General features: G+C 42.2%; 1 protein-coding gene across 1 annotated transcript in view; it reads right to left on the bottom strand.

Moving 5' to 3' along the window:
- The window catches only part of Plcb4 (phospholipase C beta 4), a 427,861-nt gene that overhangs the window by 140,785 nt on the left and 263,709 nt on the right, over positions 1-23,367 (bottom strand). The window lies entirely within an intron of this gene.

Genomic DNA, 23,367 nt, shown 5'->3' with positions numbered 1-23,367 from the left:
AATTAATTAATTTATTTTTGTATTTTAGGGAAGGATCTACAGAGTGTTCAGGGTCTTACTACTAGATCGGACTCTCAATGATCTGCCTATTTATAGCCTCCCAAGAGCTGGGATTACAGGCATGCACCACCATACCCAGTCTCAATTACCCTCTCAGCATGCCCCGGGGTCAGGGCCAGCACAGCAGGTTTGAGGATCGATCCCCTGGCCCCTGCAACTGCTTGCAGGCACTTTAATCTGTTGAGCTATTTGGCTGGCCCTGGTTCGTGGAGTTTGATACTAGAAATTCAGCAAAAAGCATATGGAATCAATATTTTAATCACAGTTACCAGCAACCTGTGGACAACAGAGCTGTGTTTGCAAATGGATTCTTTGTCATTAGCAAAAGAATGTAAATATATGTAATTCCTTATTCCTATTTTTTAAAATATATTTTAATCTTTTAAAATTTTTTTCATCATATTCTGTAGGGACTGAAAGTTTACCATATCAGTACTTGATGAAAAATACCTGTTCCGTGTTATACCTAAGATGTTTGATATTCAGACAGATAGTGTGGTTAAGCTCAACAGCCTACGTTGTATGGTAATAACAATAAGCGTCTCTTCTGGAGGGTTAACAACCTAAGTTTGCAGACCAAAAATTAGAGAAAAAGGAGGGCTGAAAGGACAGCCAACATTTTGGCCTTAGCCTTCCAAGGTCAATTAAGACTCAGAACATATGAGAACATGTACTGTAACATCATGTAACTCAGTCGTGTCCCAAATTTTCTGATCAAGGAGATTATGAGGCCCCAGAGGAAAGAGATCAATGATGTAGAGTGTGCCTAAGGAGAGTCACATGGAGAGAAAACATTCTCTCAGGCTTTCAAAGAGAACAAATTGGCCAAGCAATGGCCATGACTCATCCATGTGGCTGACACTGACAAAAGATCTGCAAACTGCAGTACAGGGTCTCAGGATAAATCCTGAGGGTACTTCACTGACCTCATCAGATCCAAAAGCTACAATTCTTGTTACATATGTCTTGCTTTGTCTTGGTCTTAACCATCCAGCAGAAAAGTATAAAAACAAAGTATAAGAAGTAAAGCCATGCTGTTATGTTCAGTTGTAGGGGACGAAGGTCAACAACTTCTGACATTGCCAGTCAAGTGGAAGACTCAATACTATTATGGACTACTGGACTATTTTGGAATATTTTGCTGAGTTCACACACCTATAATATTTAAATAATAGAACTAAACAAAAAAAAAGTGGATACAAATGAATGACCATTTTGTATCCATGTATTCAAAATGGTTAGGATAGATATATAGCTACAATCTCTTAATTCAATGAATAGAGGGATTTGTTCTAATATTGTTTGTAAATAGGATATCATGTCTGCATCTTGTACAACAAATAACCACTAGGAAGACAGTATGCAATATGTTAATTATTGAAAGTGTCCTACCAATTTGATTTGAAACTGTCTCATTGCTATTTATTTCTCAATAAAACTATGGAAAAAACAGAGAAAAAATAAAATGTGCATTTTAAAAATAAATAAATAAATAAAAAGTTAACATGCCATTTGTAATACTGTGGTGTTGTAATTTTTCTGGAGGGCAACTTCCTCCAAGTGGATGGCTGTGTTTCTGAAATACTGAATCCTCCGAAGGTGGGAAAAGTAATAAGCGAGCAATGATAAATATTTACTGGATATTTAACATGTGCCAGCTGCTACTGTAAGCATTTTATAAAAATTAGCTCCTTTAATCCTCATCTATAGAAGACAACCTTATCAAACGAGTATATTGCTGCTCTCATGGTGTAGCAAAGGGCCAACGTGTGAAGAAGTCAAAGAGCTCGGCTAAGTCACAAACTAGGAAGAGGCTAGCATGGTTACCCAGACAGGAATCTGTCTTCAGCCTCTCACTTTCACCACTCTCGGGGTCAGACTGCTTCTCTGTTACCTGAGCATCGGGTAGAAACGTTGCCAGGTATAACCAATTTCATGAAGTTTCCAAGAGCTCCATGAGCAAAGAACTGGTCTTGTCAATATACTGTTTTTTTATGTATCTTGTACCTACTGATAAATCCTTGCCACCAGGCCTTTATCTTACTAAATCAGACTTCATTAATCAATATATATATATATATATATATATATATATATATCTCCACTGTGTGTAGGAATGTGAGGAAAATCCTGCATGAGTGAGAGAAAGTGGGCTCAGAACACCAGCCCTCCATTACACTGAGTCTTGGCCCCAGTGCTTCAGTAAATCTGAGTGCTTTCCTCTGAACCCAAGAACCTAGCTCCTAGATAACTGCAATAATAACAATTAGAATACAGTCTGGCAAGCATGGATCAATGCAGTGATTTAAAAACAAATAAAGGGGCCAGGGAGATAGCTCAGTAGAATAAGCACTTGCCTGGCAAGCGCAAGGGCCTGAGTTCAATCTCCAGTTCCGCAAAAAAAAAAACCAAAAATAAAAAAAACCCCAAATAAATAGCACTTACAAGTTTAAGACTTTAAGGATCTTAGGACATCAAAATTACTTTCAACCATCAAAATTTCTCTATATATATTTTAAGGAAATAACAGCATTCATCAAAGTAAATCCAATGTCAAGCCACCAGCCTTCTGGCAATGAATAAAACAAAGGCAAGGCCTTGGTCCAACCTCTGCCTTCAGAGTTAAAATCTGATCGCACCATTTGTATTTGTCTTCTCCCAGTGAACTTTTCCTAAGTCTCAGAATGCTTGTTTAATAAGTACAAGTATTTGTACTTACCTTCTCACCTTCTGGGTTTGCTGTGGAAATTAAATGAGGCAGGGTATATACACATAGCACCAAGTTCCAGTGCAGTAAATGGTAGCTATTGTCAATAACACACAGTTCAAATCTGCAACAGCTACAGCAAATCACTACCAATAGGAAATGTTAATATGGGGGCCGGAGAGATAGCTCAGTTAATCAAGCACCTGTCTGACAAGCACAAGGTCCTCAGTTTGATTCCCGACAGCAAATAAATATATAAACAAATAAATAAATAAATGTAAATAAATAAAACAAATGTTAGTATGGGACATATTTTGACCCTCAATGTGATAGTTTTGGACAGTTCAACCCATTTTAAAAATCTTCGCTCAGAATTCAATTTTTTTGGTGGGTACCTCTGCCCTGCTGGAACAGCAGGATTTGCAAATACACAGTCTTGACCTGACTCTGGAGAGGGACTTTTGTCATACGAATAAAAGCAGGGTCATTGGAGAGGTCTTCTACATCACACAAAATGCATTAGACATTAGCAAAAAGGCTGTGGGAGTCATACTGCTACTAGTAAATGAGAATTATCAACTAATTGTGACATGAACATTAACATGTTTTAGAATATTTCCCCAGCAATTCCCTTCTGGTAATTAGGGACTGTGGTGCAGCATGTTAAGAAGTGTCACCTAAGGGGGATGGTGCTCCGAGAGCAGATCCACAGCCAAGTGTTACTGATGAGCCCCTTGTCATCGTGTTCCACTTAAGGACTTCCATGAAACATATAGGATAATCCATGAAATACATATACCAAATGCAAATGCTTTTTTAGCTTATTTTTGGGCCTCACTTTCAACTCTGTGCTCTCGAGTACCAAGATTTCTTTGCTTCCTCTTTCTCTACCAGAGCTTATCATCTCCACCTGGGAATTTTGATAGCTAACATCCCATGTTTGGACCATTGACCTAATCACGTCAGCCTTAGCTCTAGGATTCTTCTTTTTCCTTTATATTTATTTGGCTTTTCTTCCTCGTCCTCCTCCTATTCCTCCTCTCCTCCTCTTCCTTTTCCCTTTTTCCTATTATTATTGTTGTTGTTGTCATTCTCTGTGTGTGACCTCTTTGTAACTTCCTGCCAACTTCTTGCCATCCAAACTCTTTCTCCTTTTCCTTTCCCCTCTTCTGGCTTCAGCACCACAACCCAATGTGACAATCACTCTCTCCCGATGTTCTCTGCTCCCATCTCATCTTCTGTCTGACTGACCCAAACACTCAGTTCTTTTCTTATTCATATTACTATCACTGTAGGCTGCATTGTGTGGCTTTTGTTTAAGGCCAAAGCTGTTCACCTCAAATAGATATTCAACCACCACTTCCAATACTGTATGTGTCTTTCCTAGTTGGTAATCGACACTTTAAGGGAATTGGTTCACTTTTTAAAACTTGGTCAGTTCAGGCCAAATTACAGTACTTCATGGAGTCAGCAGAAGCCACCAGAAGGAAACCCTTCATCTTCTTCCCTCCTGATACTCCATGCGTTCTCCTACCCAAGGTCAGTTTCCTCATATCTGCTCTGGACTCAGTTTTCCCTTGACAACCAACGCAATTACTTGAGGCCCAAGTTGATCCCCATATTACGTTTTGTTTTCTCATTACATTATACCTATCAGCATACAATATGTTCCAGTTATCTGTACTTCTGTTTGCACCTAACTACTCCATGTCTCTTATCCTCTTCAAAACATCATACCTTGAAATGTCAAACTTCACTGTCTCTGTCTCTCTTGTAGGCTGGCTTTGACTGACTCCATGTGATTTCCATATCTATTATGTTCTACAACTTCCTTGGCTCCTTCAGCATGCTGCCAAATGCAATCCACACATATGATTTAATTTATGAACATTTGGATGTTCTTGAAATACTCACCACTCCTGGAATCTTGGTTGTGTTCTATTCCCTTAACATTGTTTTTTCCTTACATATCCAACATATACATGTCCCCTGCCAGGACTTGGTTCTGGACATTGTCATTTCTACTACATTCCTAGACCTCATGAAGTCCCATGGCTTCACTTTCAACTATTTCTTGGTGACCCTCAAATTTAAAAGACCAAGCCAGTCCTCTGTGAGTTTCAATTTAAATGTTTAATGCTATCCTGGACATTTTTACTTGTTTGTCTCCAAATCAGTGTGTCCACATATGAAGTCTTCATTTGCTATCCTTTCCTGGCTTCTCATCACAAGACTTCTTTAGTGAGATAAATGGCACTAGGAACGAATCACTCAGTGAAAGTGAGTCACATTTAACTTTTTCTCATCTGTGCCTCTCAGCTCCATGAATAGTTCTGCCCCATAGCATTTTCCACATGTGCTCATTTCACTCCACCTCTGCCACCAAGACCTTGGTCTAAAGCATTATCATTTCTCATAGGGCTTGATCTTTCCTCTTCTACTTTTTCTTCCCACAGCAGCCATGTAGCCACTATGAACATTCAATCAATTCATTAAAATAAATCACAACTGGATTCCCAAAATATTTAAGCTAGAATCTCAACCTGTTATCATGGCCTAAAAGATGGTTGATAATCTGAATTTTTCCGATCACATGGCAGGCTATCCTCAGTTCCTCATTCCTCTGCTTTTCCACTATCGTCAGAACTCTTGTCCTTGAGCCCCTCACACTTCCAAGCTGCAGGGCCTTTGCCCCTGCAGTTTCTCCTGCTCAAAGTCTCTTCTTACTTTCATTGGCAGCTGGCTAGTCTTTCTCCTTTAGGCTTTGCTTTAATTATTGCCTCTTCAGAAAGGTTTTTTCCATCTCCATATTATGTGTCTCCTTTTATTTTCTGTTGAGTATCCTGATTATTGTCATTCTGGAACCAGTCCCAGGATGGAGTTCTTGAATTTCTTTTTTGTTTGTTTGTGGACTGACTCCCATTCTACAGTGGAACTTTCCTGAGAGCAAAATCCTTAAAGCAGTTTTGTTTACTCTGTGCTCCTAGCTCATCAAAGCCATTCTACAATGAATTCTCTGATTAAAGAAAAAAACAAATGAATACAGCTTTTCAAATAAAACATTTTGCAGAAGGCCAATGTAAAAACAGATGAGCAAAAATTGCTGGAGTGGAGGGGATTAGGGTAGGCCAGAACCTTTCATAGATAGTCCTTCAAAGGTGTCCAAGTGGAGAGAACAGCAAATACAAGAGTCCCAAGTTCAGGCTGCCTGCCTGGAGCAAAGTGCACATTTTTCTAATTCATGCACACTCATCTTAGAGAGCAGTGGATGGGGGAGCTTGGAGCCACCTCCTCGGAATTCTTGTTGAAGCAGGAGCATACTGCCTTTGCGAAGAAATGATTTCCAACCCGTAAGAAATTTGAGCAAAAAGAAAAATAAATAGAATAGTAAAATAAGGAAAAGGTAGCTCTCAGAAACACTTGCAGAAGGTCCTGCACAGTACAGGAGGCCAATCTAGCTTTGGAGTCCCTTACAACAAAAGCGAAATGAGAGACAAATATTTACCAGGGGCCCACCTCGTTCACAGCACAAAAACATACAGGTTGTCAGGAGCAGCTCCTCGCTAAAGGTTACGATTGACGCTGAAGATGGGGTACAACAAAGCCCACGATAAGCTCATCAAGTGCAGCTGAAAAGTTTCTCAACCAAATGTATTCCAACTACCCATGAAAAATCCCAGAGCAAATCTGAGAGTCCTGTGGCAAACAGCTGCAAAGAACTAGAACTCGACCTGTTTAGATTTCTCGCCTGTTCCCTCTAACAAACACAAAGATTTACCTGACACCCCAGTAAGAAAACGCACAGGACCTCTAATCTCTTTTCTTCCCAACACATTTTAAGCTTCACAGGGATAAATCCTGCCTAGAGTTCGGGCTATGGCTCCCTGACTAGAGCAAAACAGTAATGACCTCAAATCAGCAACAATCTCGTCTGAATCTGGGCACCGCAGGGAAGATGGTAAAATAAAGCTAGGCTCCTCCTGCTTTCTGAATCGGTTTCCTTTGCACTTAATAAGTGGTCACAGAACTTGCTGGTAAGGAAATAAAACACAACAGAGTTTCTCTGAGGGGCCCAGAATTTCAGTTCTTTTAGGACCCAGTTGCATTCATGACAGTCACCACATAGAACTCACTGACCTCTAAGCTTATCCACCCTAACTCTTTGGGTCACAGGTAGGCAAGGATTAGAAAGGCCAGAAAGAGGCTTTTTACTGAACAAATGTTGGCCAGGGGGCATTGGATTTGAGAGGCAAGCAGCATTACATGTACCGAGATCATTATTATAGGAAGCTTGTTTTGGCCCTGGGATCCCTACACTGAGGGCCTTACAAAGACAACTCTCATCTCAACAAATAGACACTCAGGCTCTGGCTTACATTTAGTATAAATTTTCTTGGGACACAGGCTGTTTCTATATTACTTGATATCATCTTTCTTTCTTTCTTTCTTTCTTTCTTTCTTTCTTTCTTTCTTTCTTTCTTTTTTCTTTTTTTTTTTTTTTGTGGTTCCGGGGACTCAACTTGGGACCTTGCACTTACCAGGCAGGCGCTTATGCCGCTGAGCTATCTCCCTGGCCTATCTATTTTTTTTTAAATATACAAGTGATTTGCAAATTGAGTTAGAGTAAAAGTATTTTTTTCTTCATTTTGATTTCAAAAGTATTCTATGAAAGAAGAACATTTAATCCTCTTTCTTCTAGGAAGGAGTGGCAGAGAATTCAGCAGGCTGAAGAGTCATTTAGGATTACAGTTGGTGAGGGCTCTAAAAAATAGTGGTTAATTTATATCATTTTTGTTGTGAACTGCAGTTGTTTCTTACCCTTTCAGTCCTGTGTTTTCCCTCACCTTGATTGCCCTTCCTTAATTGAAATCTGCATCTTTATACTATGGGGCTTGCGACATCAAGTAGGGTATAGTCAAGCCTTATTCCAGCCAGGGACAGCTGTTTTGGACTAGCTCTACCTTCATTAACTATTGTTAATGACAAGTTTCTCTTTCATATTTGGGTGGGACACAGAGAATAGCGATGGCTTTTGCAATGCACCTGAAGTATTTATTTATTTATTTATTTATTTATTTATTGTACTTTTAGGGAAGGGTCTACAGGGTGTTCAGGGTTTCACTACTAAATTGGACTCATAGTGATCCTCCTGTTTACAGCCTCCGAAGAGCTGGGATTACAGGTACGCACCAGCACACCCTGTCTCAACTGCCATCTCAGGGTGCCCCGGGGGCGGGGCTGGCAGGGCAGGCCCAGGCACCTGGAGGCTTAAGCCTTTCGAGAAAGAGAACCTTCACAGGAGGCAGCGATGCACAGTGGCCTTGGGGCTGTGGCCTTGCAGCTGACAGTGCCTGGGTGGGTCTTCGCATGGTTCCTGCTGGACAACCTTAGTAACAGTGCTGATGAACCTCATCAAGCTTCCCTTCCCCTATGGGAAGTTAGGATATCAATCCTAGAGGGCTCCCAAAGAATTAAGGTTGGGAACAACTACATGCCTGCATCAAGGTGAATGCTGAAAAAAAGTGGTAGTTTTAATTGTCAGAACACAGCTACTGCTGAATTTAAGGCTGTTGAACACAGCACATCACAAATGCCATCTTGCTTAGCTCCGTGAGAATCTGTCAGGTGAAGACTAGACCAACACTGTCCTATAGATCCTCCACAATGATGGGACTGTGCCAAATGGGCACTGCCCAGCACAGTCACCATGGCCACAGGCAGTGACGCAGCCCTCGAAATGTGGGCTGTACAACAGAGATGCACTATTTTATTTTGAATTAATTTTCATTTCAGTAGCCACATGTGGTTAGTGGTCATTATATCAGACAATTAAATTTTAGAGAGAAGGCGGAAAAGTACTCGCAGGAGAGTGGATTGGATCGGAACCAGTTTCCTTTATTTTAGAAACCACCTGTGCCCATTTTACTCTGCCAACCTTGACCATTCAGGACAACCTTAATCCCCTAGGCCTTTCACCACCTGCCTGTCAGATAATCAATAAATAAATAGTTCTAAGCAGGCATCACCTTTGGGTACACATGGGACTTACCCTCCTTGTTCCCTGGTCTGTTATGAACTGCAAGGAAGCAAACAAGATCTTGGCGAGTTTGGAGGAAAACAAGAGAAGTCTGATTCTGGAAGAGGTCATGGGGGATCTTACTAATTTAAATTGCATACAAACTCCTATCTCCAAAGGAGACCTTGTAAACCTGGGAAGCATGAACTCTTAGCAACTTTTTTTTTTCCCCCAGAATCAGGGATCAAACTCAAGCCCTTGTGCTTGCCAGGCAAGCACTTATTCTACTGAGCCATCTCCCCAGCCCAAAGTTCAGAAGTGTTTGTTTGTTTGTTTGTTTGGGGCTGGCTCGGGATGCCTTCAGGGCAGGTCTGGTAGGGCTTGAGGACATGGGGATCGAACCACAGCATCCTGATTGCTTTGTTTAAGCAGTCACTTAAACAACTGAGCTAATGGGAAGGCCCCCAGCAACTGTTTAAATCATAGGTTGTCTCTAGGTATTAATCAGCTTCATATATAATCTGAAGCAGGTAATTATTGAGTCTTAATATAATTACTGAACTCAATTATTATTGAATGTCAATGCAATAACAGTAATATTATTATATGGGTGCTGCTAACATTATTAATCATCAAATAAACAAATGAGGCAAATACCATCATTCTTGCTCTGTATAGATGAAAAAGCCAATTTTGACTGAGTTTGGGCAAATCATCTAGGAGGACATAGATACTACATAACGTGGGCAAATCAACTTTTGTATTTGGACAGGAAATCCACTTCTGTTCTAGGGAACATAACAAACAACAATGAGCCTAGTGTGTGCCTACTTCCACTAATCTAGAATTCAAGTCTGTGCAGGGGGAAAGCCCCAATCTGGTACATTTTCATGGAATCAGGCTTACTGAAAGCCTGCATCTGTTCAACTTGGGTCTGTGCTCCGCCACCTCAGCTATCTCTCTCAGCCAAACCAGCTTCAGCAAGATGCTTTCACCATAACTTCGCATGTCCTCCTTTTCTTTCTTTTTTTTTTTTTTTTTTTTTTTTTTTTTTTTTTTTTTTTTTTAACTTTAAGACAAAGATCTTATAACTGCTGGTACTGAATCTGTAAGGTTAACCAGTATAAGATACCACACTCCTGGTACCTTTCTCTCTTTGTCCTCCCTTGGCCCTGGGGCACCCCTGAGGGTAGTGTCTTAAGGTAAAATCTGAATACTGATTCTCCGAGGTGTCCTATGCTGTGAGGCTGTGAGGTGGAGTCCTGGTTCTTGCCACATATCACTTCAAGAGATGATTCTTAAAATATTCAATGACTTCCTTTCATCTTGCAGAAAGAAGATGAAAGTCAATGAAGTACGTCTTCAAGGGGTGCAGGTAGTTTCTCTCAAAGAGACTTTTTTTCTGACAAGCAAACTGTCACAGTTGTCAAAACAGTTGCCTTAGCAACAAAAACAGGACAAATTGAAGGAACCAAATTACTCAGAACTATGCAGGCAGATGAACACAATTTGTAGTAAACACTTACCACAAATATTAAAAACCCATATGGCACCTCACCCATGTTCCTTCCAAAAAATTCTAAGAACTTTTGAAGACATACTTGAAACCTGACTGCAAGCTGACAAACCCCTGTTATCAGCAAAGCATTTCTAATTATAATATAATGTGCTCCAGAAAAAAAAATAAATTCAAAACCAAGTTATTTACAGAAGACATATATCTGAAAAGGCAACACTCCATTGCCAAATGGACATCCCGAAATTGAACACAATCACTGAAAGGAAAAGAATCTCCAACAGCTTTCATGCAACTTGCCTTTGGATGTCTGCATTTCCCCCATACACAATACAGCTTTGGAAAATGCTTTTCTTTATAGCAGTGTGTGATACGCCCATCCTTTTGTACTCATTCTTCCAGAATGGCTCATTTTTTGGTCTCAAAAATACACAGTCCCCACTGGCACTTGGGGCCAAGGCTGGCTCTAGCACTTTTCACTCTGTCTAACAGACATGCTCCAATTCTGGGATATCATACAAGACCACTGCCACCACCTCGGGAAATCTACAGGAAGTAGAGCCAGCTGTGGAGCATGCCCGCGGAGTCCTTCAGGGTCTGTGCGCAACCCTCCCCCTGGGGGAAGGGGACACTCATGTGGGGCCACAGAAACATCCACTCCCAAAGCTGGACATGTGAGAGATCTTTTAGGGCAAAAGACAAAGGGGAACAGAACCAAGAGAAGACAGGAAGAGTCTCCAAACCGTGCTATAGTCAGCACCTGTGAGAAGAGAGGATGGAGGACTGCAGATAGAGAATCTGGGATTGCAGTATGGCTCTAAGGACAGCTCTGCCTGGGAGTATGGTACAAAGAGCACCGCCAGCACAGACTCACGTGGGGCCTGAAAGGCAGCTCCAGAGTCTGCTGCGCTCAAGCAGGAACCAGCTAGGGCTGAAGATGACTGCAGCAGGAGGCTGAACGCAGGCCGCCTGGTGAGTATCCCTTGAGTGGAGATTGAATCCATACAGCACCATGACCAATACGGATGGTAGCTTTTGCTAAAACTTTTCCAGATCTCAAAAGAGCATTTCAGATCCAGTTTGTTGGGATCTTTAAAAATTCCTTAAAAATTAAAGACCATTTCCATAGCAATGAATTTGAGTCTTAGTAATTTCTGTTCTCAGGTCTTACTTTCTGAGGGTGGGGCTTGGTGATGAACAAAAACTACATGAATATTGGGTAATGATAGGTGTGAGGGTGAAAAACACATCCAGAGAGTGAAGGGTTTGTGTGTAATGTGAGTAAGAGTCCTTATGCAGGGAGTGACATTTAAGCAGAGCCTGAGGAGAGTGAAGTGACTGATAACAAGAGACAGCAGTCTAGAGAGGGTAACCAGGGAAAGGTCCTGCGGTCACAGTGTGCCGGCGTGTCCAGGGACACTGACAGGACAGATCCAGAAGGGGACTTGTAGACCACACCAAAGATAAGGGAAGTTGTCCCCCCAGGTAGGAACCTATTGCAGGTCTAAACCAAAAAAGGAGTGAACTGGTTTATCCTCTAACAAGGATCTGTCTGATCTCTTCCAGTGGCTATGCAAGGAGGTATTACCAATTCCCTTTTGTAAAAACAAAAGTTGTGTGAGGCCTGGTGGTGTGCGGCTGTAATCCCAGTGCTTGGGAGGCTGCCATAGGGGAACAGTCCTGAGTCTGAAGCCAGCCTGGGCTACATAATGTGTTCAAAACCAGGCTGAACTACATAGTGAGACCCAGTCTCAAAAAACCCAAAACAAAAACAACAAGAGGAGCTCTGATTTAGAGCTTAGTGGATCACAGACCAAGTCAGGGTTACATTTCTGAGAAGCATATCCAAAATTGAAACTGTTTCTGCTTGTGCCCAGATCCCTAACCAAGTCTGTATTTTAAGCATTCAGAAAGAGCTCTTTGGCAAAGATTTTACCCTAAGTACTACTTAGCATGAAAACCTTTCTTTTGTTTGCAAACAATATCCTGGCAACTTGGGTCTGATCAGCTTTCAAAAACGTGGCTCTTTTATGCATCTCCCTGAAGTTCCAAAGGTCACTTGTCCTTTTTGGGACTTGGGAAAGCAGGGTGAAGCCAGTGCATCTGTAGTGTGGCATGGGTCAGGACCTCTGAAGTTGCCACTCGCTCTGCTCTTAGGCTTGAAGAAGTTTCTGACAATGTGCCATTTCAGAGCAACAGGAGCATTTCTGGCTTTAGGGGAAAGTACTTTAAAAATCATTTGCTTTTTAACAAATTATTAAAATAAATATCAAATATTAAAATGTTGGATTTTCTGACTGAGGCAATCATGTCTATTCCCATCAAACGAAAGGAAATACTCTATTCTTACTATGGTTTATTTCACTTAGTTTTTTTTTTTTTTTTAACCACTTCTCCCTCTAAATTTGAGGTTTAAAAAGCCCTTGTTAATAGATTTCTATTTTCATAGGCTGTTTTTTCTCTCCCTGTGCCGGTCCTATTTGGTCAATGGCACTTAGGGGCAGTTATGTATAAACAAAACTCTTCCGTTCTTATATTTCCAAAAGAAATAGATTAAAAATTGGTTGTGCAGTCTTTCTGCTGTTAGACACAGTCAATAGTGAGTAAAGAGTTAAACAGATCTTTGGTCCTAGCTTCTATTGCTGAACTGGAAAAAGACTGCTTTTCATTACAGGATTCTTATATTCGTATGTATCTTCAAAAAGTGTTTCTCTGTTTGACAGCCATTCTGGGTCACAAAGACAGTAGCTGTGTTCTTTACCTAGGTACCAAGTCTGGACATGGGCTCACAGTCAGGATGCCGGGAGGCACTTCTTAATGGGGTCTACGCTCCTCATTCTTCATCTGTGAACTCGGGAAAAGAATCTCACTTCATCTCCCCAACTACCTGAGGATCTTCAGGGCCTGCTGTCCAGCACTTTGCCCTGTGCCTCACCACCGGAAGAGCCCAAGAGAATCCACCCTGCCCAATGTAGAAGAAGAAAACATTTAATTCATTCTTCCTTTTAATTAATTTATTTATTTACTAGATACAGAGTCTTACTGTGTAGTCCTGATTTGCAGTGATCCTCCTGTCTCAGCCTTCTTAGCACTGAGATTACAGGTGTGTGCCACCACAGCCAGTTTGGGTGGCTGGCACAGTGCACCCAGAGTTTCAGGGCCTGCATGGTATGTGGTATCAGGGATCAAATTCAGGTCTTTGCGCTTGCCAGGCAGGCACTTAAACTGCTGAGCTATCTCCCCGGCCGCTAAAACTTTTATTGGATAATGTTTCCTCCTTTTATCAGAACTGCCTGTTTGAGGGAGATTATAGGCATAATGAACTTTAAACGGATTTGTTCCAAGTAAGTCTAAATCCTTTTCCTTGCTCTATACATAGCAGTTCTCAAACTTGAGCTGTATCATTAGAATCTCTGGGAGGGCTCGCCAGGCCCAGACTGCTGGACCCCACCGCAGACTTTCCCTAGGCTCTGGTAGCACGCAGTTCTCACAGGCTCACAGGTGATGCTGATGCTGCCATCCAGACCATGTGGGCAGATGCAAGGCGGCCTGGCTCGTGGGGATACTCTCTGCTGGGCCTGCCATCAGACTGTGGGACTTTGAGCCATGCGTGTAAGCATTTGAACCCCAGTTTTATAGATTGTCAACTGAGCCTAAAATAAGGACGTATTTAACAACTGGGCTGCTATGAGGCTTGCATGAAACATTATTTGTACACAGTTTACCAAGCATAAGGACCAGCACCTGGAAGGAGCGCTTCATTGTAGATGTTTGTACTGTAATCACAAAAAATGTTCAGTGATGGCTATTTTTTTTTTCCTTTGTGGTTTTTTTTTTTTTTTTTTTTGAGAACTGGGAATTGAACTCAGGCCCTTGTGCTTGCCTGGAAAGTGCTTATTCCACTGAGCCATCTCCCTGCCCCCCAGTGATAGCTATTTTAAAGGGCTAAGGGAAGCCCAGAGAGTTGGACAAATGTTATTTTCGGGGGGTAGGTATGGTTGTAAGAGTGTTCCTGGGTTGGAGATGATGGGCTGAGTAAAGACAACCCATGCCCACCCATGCAGATGCTCAACAACCACCCAACTTGTTGAGCCCAAAGTAGAATGAAACAGTGGAGGAAGGGTGAGTTTTCTCTGTCTCTCTGAGCCGAGACATCCACCTTCTGCAGCTCCTGGACACTGCTGCTCCGGGTCTCAGGCCTTCAGGCTCAGTCTGGGACATAACACACTGCCATCTTCCCTGGCTTTCATGCTTCAGGGTAGAATTGGAACGGCATCCCTGGCTTCCAAAATACAGACAGAAGATCCTGGGAATTCTCAGTCATCATAGCCATGTGAGCCAACCCCTTACTAAGAAAACCTCTAAATATATGGCTTTTCATACATTTCCTGTTGGTTCTGCCTAGAGAATGCTAACACAGTACCTTATCTAAAAGCACCCAAACAGCAATAATAAAACCAGTCCCTCATAACTTTGAGGAACTTAGTTAACTCCCATGAAATTGCATAGGTTTAAAATGCAATTTTATTATGCAAGAAACAATTTCGAAATTATTCACTTTAAAATATGCTGCCTAGTTCCTCTGACCAATTGTTCACACTTGAGTAAACTCTATTAATTCAAAGGCTGCACCACACACACTTAAGGAGTACAATTCCAATGAGAAGATGAAAAAAGAATGAAGGCAGGGACATCTTCGGGCCATGGCACCATCAGCCCAGAGCCCCATGAGACTGTTAATTAAGATGATGCCCTCATCCCCACCATCCCAGCGACTGGCAGCATAGAAGTATGGCTTATAGTAGCTGATATCACATATTTTCTCATTTATATTGAAGGCTGAAAGACTATACAGAATTCAGCACTTCTAGTTCATCACTAGAGATTTAACTACCTTCTTCAGCATACCACCGTTATATTTGGAAATTAAGTAGCTGCTCAGCCAGTGCCTTCCAATTTGACATTACTGACTCACTGTTTTGTTCCCATGAGCTCCCTGTAAGCTGACACCACCTCAGATTTTTTTCCCCAGCTTCCTAATGGATGCACCTCATGTATTCCCATAAAGAAGCTGTCTTCCTCACAACCTTGGTGCAGGGATCTTGAGTCCAAAGAGTTTTCCACCAGACTGACTCAGACACTATTTCATGGGTGAGATGCTTCTGTTTCTCCAGGAAATGAAATTATCTTGTGCCTTTGTGAAGAAATGAGCAAAAGCAAACCCAAAAGAACTTCACAGAGAGGGGAAAAAATGCACAAATGGGAAGAGTGAATGAAAAAAGAAAGAGAAGGGGCCCCATTTTGTGGCAAAAGCTGACACAATGGTCTATCGATAGAATGAATGGGAACAGATGATGGCTGAATTAAAAATAGAACAACAAGGTCATAAGAGAAGCTAGACTGAGTGATTACTTGACACTAAAATTACTTCATCATTACCATGAAAACTAATTTGTCATTGTGTTTATATGGCATCATTCGCCCTTAGACTACATGTCTTTGCCTTTGGGTCAAATTTGTCCCCTTCTGACAACACAACCTCAGGAAAACACAGCCCATGGGCTTCTTTACCCATTGCTTATATTCTGGGGCTGCTTATGTGCTCCATGGACAAGGTGAAGTAGCTGTGGCTGCATGGCTGGCAAGAACTAAAACACATCATATCTGGTTCTTTATAGAGAAAAATGTATTGAAACTTGCACTAGGCCTTGTCAACATGAGCTATTCAGCTGCACAGAAAAGACCTAAGGTAACTAAGGTGGTTCACAAAAGAGGCACGATCCTCCACCCTCCCTACATCTGCACCCTTTGTGAAGTGACTTTTCATCTTCTCGCATAGAACTAAGAATATGCCTATATGCCTCTGCACTGCCTGGGCCTGTGACTTGCTGGAGTCTAGGAAAAGGAGCACACATCGGCTAGAGCCCAGAAACAAGTAGCTCCACTTGCTAGGAAGTGGATGCGAACCATCTAGGGTAAAGTGAAACAGCTCCTAGTGGACCCAGCGAGCTTTCATGTTTCCATGTGCCTGATTCATTCCTGGACCACATGGTCACTATCTTGAGTAGCTGAACTTTAGAGAAGTTTGGTAAACAGCAAAAATTGATGTAATTCTTGCCAGTAACTGAACCCTTCTTAAACCCTTGTCTCTTTGTATTCCTGATACACTCCCTTTCTTCTCTCTCTCTCATGGCTGCATTCCAGATTTGAGGTCATGCTGCCTAGAGGGGCTCAAGCCAGGCTCATCCTTGTCCTCAGTATAACTCTCCTGTGAAGTCAGTCAAGCTTGAGCTGTCATAGCGCCACCCAAACAAGGAGTCTAAGACATCTTACCTTGGCCTGTGCCTACGCAGTTCTCAAATCTGAGCTGGGTCATCAGGACCCCTGGAAGAGCTCCCAAAACATGGAGCTGGATCCCACCCCAAAGCTCATTCCAGGACTTATAGATTCCTCCATGCACTGGGTCTAGATCTGTCTATGCAATTTAGCACCCTCTGTTGGGCCTCTCATTTAACATATGTTCTTTTTTATTGCTCCCACCAAGCACCTTTTCTTTTTCTCCAAAAGTGGCTCTGTCTTCCTCTACCTCACACTCTAAGGGGCACATGGGGATGGAGAGTTGGCCTGTAGACTGATCTTAACTCACTCTTTGAGTTCATGCACAAGTAAAGGAACACATGAGGGTCAGGGGTCTGCCTGTTACAAACCCAAAATCATCCTGGATTCCTACTAAAAAATAATCTAAAAACAAAACTTTTCTTTCTGATGGAAGGCAGAGAATCAAAGGTTAAAGAACCAAAATCCGTTTTACTCCCAGAAATTTTAGAAATTCATCTTTATGAGCCTGACTCATTACTAATGATCAGAGATGATTAGTTACAGCCTCTTACACTACGTAACAATGCTCTTTGAGTTAGGGACTGGACATTTCCTTCACTCTGGCTAAGCATTTGCAACACATCAAAACATTCTCAGTGACAATGAAAACTTCTCTCAGAAGAGGCATCTACACACATGAGTAGTGTTTCCCACTATCCTATGAGGAGCCTCTGTCAGAGGTACATTTTTCCCGTTTAAGGCAAGACCATTTTCACTGAAGCAGGCAAAGGAACTTGCTTAAGCTCACAACTTGTAAATGTCAGGGTCATGGTTCAAACCAAAGTCTTTTGTCTTCAAGTCCACTTACTTTCCAGAACACTCCAAACCACACATGCCTTTCCTTAAATATGTCATGCTTAGATGACACAGAACATTAAGCTTACTGTTATTTCAAAGGCTGGTCTGGAGGAAGCAACTTATGTAGGTGCATTTTCCAAAGCAACTGGCTGATGTTAACTCTTGATGTTTTGTGTTGGGTATAATGCTCAGGGGCCTGGAAACAACTGCATCACTGAAGAAAGAGCTCACAGGGCTCTAATGACAAGAAAAGGCACTGAAGGTGTGTGGGTACAGAGTCAGAATCATTCAATAAAATATTGATACTCTTCAGACACATCTGCCTTCACATCTCCTAGGTTCTAGGGCAGAGATATTAAGAAAATGACTTGTTAGGGCCAGGGATGTGGTTCAGTGGCAGGGTGCTTGTCTGCCATATGCATGGGCCTGGGTTCAATCTTCAGTATCACAAAACAACAATAATAACAATAACAATAACACAACCACAAACTTTTATTTTGTGGATCTGGGTATAGTAACAGCATCTGCTGTCATAGCTACCAGGCAAGCTGAGACAGGAGTCTCACTTGAGCCTACCACTTTGAGGCTAGCTTGGGAAACACAGCAAGATACTATCTCAGAACATAAGTAAGAAAGAAAATTGTCTACTGTTATGGCTTATGTCTAGAGGTCCCCCTAAAGCCTCATGTAGTTATAAGTAGGTGTCGTGGTTTGTGTCTAGTTGTCACCCCAAAGCCCCATGCAGTTAGGGGACAGACTACTAGACTTTGTGATTAATTTATGATCCAGTGCCAGGATTACAGATGTAAGTGCCACTTGGTTTATAGGTGTAAATGTTACACCCAAACTGGGGCAGATATTCTGAATGCAATGTAAGGGAGACAGACTTGCCCTCTGTTGCCATCGTTGCCATTACTCCTCCTATTTACTCTTGCTGTTTTGCTGTTTTATGCTGCCATGTGCTCCTCTACCTTGGAGCCAGCTGAGCATGGACTGAAACCTCCACTAACTGTGAGCTAAATTTCCTTAATTTTGCATGTCAGGTATTTTATCCCACTAACAAGAGAAGAATAACTGAGACATTAGGGCTTTTTCAGAAGTGGCTTGATCTACAGTGTGTGGTGCTGGGATTGATTCATGGTGCAATGCTAGGCTCAAGGGCATGAAGATTAATGGTATGAATGCTACCAGCCCTACGTAGCCTGGATAAGATATAAGGGATAGAATGAATTGTGGTCACTTGTCACTTGGTTGCTTTGATAGCTTCTGCCTGCCATGAACTTTTTCTCCTCTGTGGTGCTCCTTTACCGTGTGCTTTGGTGTCAGCGTATTATGGACCAAAACTACTACAAACTGTGAGCTAAATAAAACTTTCATCCTTTAACTTTTGGTATTGGGTGTTTTATCTTATCAGTGAGAGAAAAGACAGAATTTGGTACCAAAGACAAGAGGTTGTTGCTGTGACCCCACATGATCATGTGATTCAGGAGCCACATGGCTTGCAGGAAGAGGTTGGGAAGGATCAGTTGAAAAAGTAGCACTGGAATGTCTACTACTTTCTACTATGCCTTGGTAGAAAGTCTATCTAGGACAGGCCAGATAGCTCAGCAGATTAAAGCAACTCCTTAGACAGATGCAGGAGTAGGAGGTTCAATCCCCGGCCAGCCCTGCCCTGGGGCACACTGAGACAGCAATGGAGACTGGGCATGGTGGCATGTGCCTGTAATCTCAGTGCTTGGGAAACAAAACAGGAGAATCACTACAAGTCCTATCTGTGTAGTGAGACCCTGTAGTCCCTGTAGACCCTCCACTAAAATACAAAAGAAAAAAAAAAGAAGTTTATCTGAATTTTGCTCATGTCCAGGGACTTTGCTTTTGAAACTGAGATTAAAGACAGTGTACTAATCTGGCAAATAAAATTTCATGGCAGTCTAATGTTAAGGTGGTGCCACGGCTACTGCTGGAGGCTGTTAGGCAGATTTATGTTTAGAATCAAGTGCAAAGAGCCCAGCCTAATGATTTAAAATGTATTGCTCTTGTTCATAAAAGAAGTTCCAATAAAACTGTGGACTGCAAAGATAAAGTACAGGAAAGGTGGATTTCAGGAAGGAACAGGAGAATAGAAAAGATGCTCTGAGGGCATCACAAGAAACAAAAAGACTCCAGCAAAGTGAAAGACTTGGCTTTAAGACGAGAGCTCCAGAACACCATGTTCCAGAATGGTAGTGGCCTAGGAAAGTGATTCCTGGCAACTGGATCAGAGGCACTGGTCCCCACAGCCAAGAGAGAAGGAAGCTTGGCTACTGTTCCAGCTGGCAGCAGACCTTGAGCTTCATCCTCATGGTGCTGGTTTTAGGTACATGCAGAATTCAAGAGCTGTGGGGTCAGGAAGGCTTCCACCTAGTTTTCAGAAACCAGGAAGGCCAGGCAATGTGTGAAGCTGTGAGTGTGAGTGTGAATCCCAAGGTGCAGTGGAGACCTCATATGGTTGGAGAAGCTAGGAATGTGGATTGACCAAGGAAAACTGTAAGGAGTGAGCAAATCCAGCCAAAGAAAAAAGCCACAGGGGCCATAAGCATCAGAAGTGCTGTAGGGGTGGAGCCACCCAAGTTCTTTAGAGTTCATAATGTGCCACAGATTGCTGGGAATGCTGGAAATGGAATTGTAGGATTTAATGTTTTCCCTGCTGTATTTTGGTCTTGCTTGTTCCCATTCCTTGCTATCCCTCTATTTATAACTTTTGGAATGAAAATATCTATCTTGTGCCATTGAATGGTGGAAGTGCTTAACTTTCTTTTTGTTTATACAGGGGCTTGAAGCTAAGGATTTGACTGAAATATCAGACAAGACTTTGCACTTGGACTTTTCAGCCATGCTACAATTGTTAAGGATTTGACAATTCTGATGGACTAAATGCGTTTTGCATAAATGAATATGCATGAGTCTTTGGGAGGGGCAAGGTGAGAATATTGTGGCTTGTGCCTAGATGTGCCCCCAAACTTCATGAAGTCATAGGTGGAACTTTTTTCAAGGTGACTGAATCTAGAGTGTGTGATGCTGGGATTGATCCATGGTGCAATGCTGAGATCAAGAGCACTAAGATTAAGAGTCAGTGCTACCTGTCCTAATTAGCCTGGATAAGATATAATGCATAGAAAATGCTTGGTTGTCCCTTGTTTGTTTTGCCACCTTCTGCCCACCATGAGCTCTTCTCTTCTGCTATGCCTATCTGACATCTACTTTACCCTTTCAGCTGACCCTTTACTCTTTTAACTTTGGGTGTTCGGTATTTTGTCTCAGAAATGAGATAAGTGTTACTAAGACACCTGTGGAGACATAGCTAGAAAGAAGAAATATTAAAAAGAAGTTAATTTGGGGCCGGGGAGATGGCTCAGTAGAATAAGCACTAAGGGCTGAGTTCAATCCCTGGTTCTTCCAAAAAGTAAAAATAAAAATAAAAAAAGAAAGAAAGAAAAAAGAGGTTAATCTTTCTAAAGTCTTTGTAGTCCCCAAGTTTTGGGGCCATACTGTAATTTGAATCTTAACCTTCCCTCAAAATGCAAGTGTTGAAGGCTTGGTCCTAGAGCGGCACTCCTGGGAGGTGATAGACCCTCTGAGAAGGTCCATCTGAGAAGCAGGCTCTCCTGGGGCTCTTGGGGTGTGCACTTGAGGATGGCTGTGTGATTCAGGTTCCTCTTGTCCTTGTTCTGCTCCCTACAACTGAAGTAAAGGTGTTTGCTCCACTGCATGCTCCTGCCAAGCCATCCAGCTTTTTCTGTAGTTCTTGGTCAAACTAGTTTCTTCTTATTGTTCATCTAGCACACGAAGTGGGACCTCCAAGGTAGAGTTTCCCTGTAACACCAAACCCACCCTGCTGCCCACTCCCACCTTTTCAGTGTCTGTCTCTTTGATCCCTCCTTTGTGTGATTATACTCAACATTACAGGAAACCTCCTTGCTCATTTCTATGCTTCCTGGTTTATTGCCCATCTCCTGCGATTGCACTACAAAGTTCCCAAAGCTTGAGACTTCGTCTTGTTCACTTATCTCAGCCCCAAAGAACCATGCCTGGCACTACGGATTAAGTGAATACATCCTATAGAAGCAGTAGCTGATAATGACTTCAAGAAAAATAGCTCCAATGTTTTCCAACCTATTCTAAATTTCATCTAAGAAAATGCCTTCTCTTAGATGAAATTCAGTGTTACAATTACAAATGGTTAAATAACAATGTCTCTGATAAAACAAAGAACATTTCTGGGTCACTTAAGGTCAGTTGCATTTGAGATGACTTAATACTGCTAGTATATAACACTGGTTGTTGTAGCTTAATGACATTAATATTATGATTTCCACATGACATATAGAATTTGTAATTTGCACTTATAAGTATTTGCATTATAAACTTTAATTGAACTCTGATTATGAAAGCCTTTTCCCTTCTCCCAAATCTGTCAGCATAAAGAAGCTTTAAGGCCAGCCTAATGAATCACAATATCGCCTTCCTACCTACATTTGATCAAAAAATTCTCACTCCACTTATTACCCAATAAACACAGCAGCAATGATATTGCGCATGATAATCCTCTAAGACTGGTTTCTATCCTTAGCTATATTTTATATTTATGTTCAATGATTTCTAAGAAATATTAATTACTGAGCCCTAAACCAGACCAATCCTGCTAGCACACAGGAGGGAGTGAACATTTGAGTAAAGTTCTCCCGATGGCTCTTAAGTGCAGACACACAGGAGGCTGAGCTTTAGGGCTCTGGCTGAGGCCTGAACAGCAGCCTCCAAGTCCAGAATCAGTCTCCTATCATTCCCACAGTGGGAAGAGTGGCCAGAGATACACTGCTGAACCTTGCCTTAAAAGTCTAGAAAAACTGATTGGCATGAGACATCTTTTTCTAATATACAGTATTTCAATATTAAAATCACTCTTCCTCTGGAGGAACACAGTGACACCCACTGCAGAGCCTTGGGGCAGGAAGCCTTGAGGATCCCACTCTTTCACCTCACTAAGTGCCAATAGTTGCCCTCGGAGTGGAGAACTGAGAGGAAAAGGTCCCCATTTGCTTATTTTTAAGACTTTCACTAACAAGCCCTGTGTGCTGAATTACTTTTAATACTTCTGTGAACCTTATGATATGCAAAGCGGTTCTTAGATTATATGAATTTCCTACTAGCTAAGCACCACATTTGGTGTTAGATTTTCCACTTCAGGTGACAAACAGCAGTGAGGCAGCCCACTCTCCTGAAATCTCTCTGCTCAGCATGGGTGCCAGCTATCCCATGTGGGAAACCCTACCCTCATTTCACACCTGTTGTCTTTCATCTTCTATGTCCAGCAGGTTAGAAAATCCCCCAATTCCTTCCGAAACTCAAAATCACGCCATGTTTCCAAGCATCCATACAGCAATCCCTCAGGCCAATGCCCTCCTCTCAAACTGTGGACAGCATCCAGGCACATCTCCTTCCCACTTATCATCCAGAACTTACCCTTTCCCTGCTGCAAACCAAATGAAGCGCCCTACAGTTTTCAGAATTTAACACCAAGGCCTAAGGCCTGAGAGGAAAGTCACATAAGGTGTGGCTCTCTGTAGTGTCTGCCTCAGGTCTCCATGACTCCACTGTCTACCGAAGCTGGACAGGCCACTTTCTCGGCATAATGTGCTGTGCAGCCCAGGCCCCTGCGCAAGCCCTGCTTTGCACCTCATCCTGGCTCTGCTCTGACAGTCAAGACTGTCAAGATAGTTAAGAGGCCTGAGGAAGGCCTGTTCTCTTAGACTTCCCAGGCCATGGCTTCCATGGTGGACCCCTTCTTTTCTAAAAGAATGTCACCGCCCCATGACTGGAGGGAAGCAGAAAACTGACAGTGGAGGGGCACCAGGG

This window comes from Octodon degus, unplaced genomic scaffold (genome assembly GCF_000260255.1).
Source record: "Octodon degus isolate 3935 unplaced genomic scaffold, OctDeg1.0 scaffold00060, whole genome shotgun sequence".
Classification (NCBI taxonomy): Eukaryota; Metazoa; Chordata; class Mammalia; order Rodentia; family Octodontidae; genus Octodon; species Octodon degus.
Note: the sequence above shows the minus strand (reverse complement) of the source record. Positions and strands in the feature narration are given on the sequence as shown.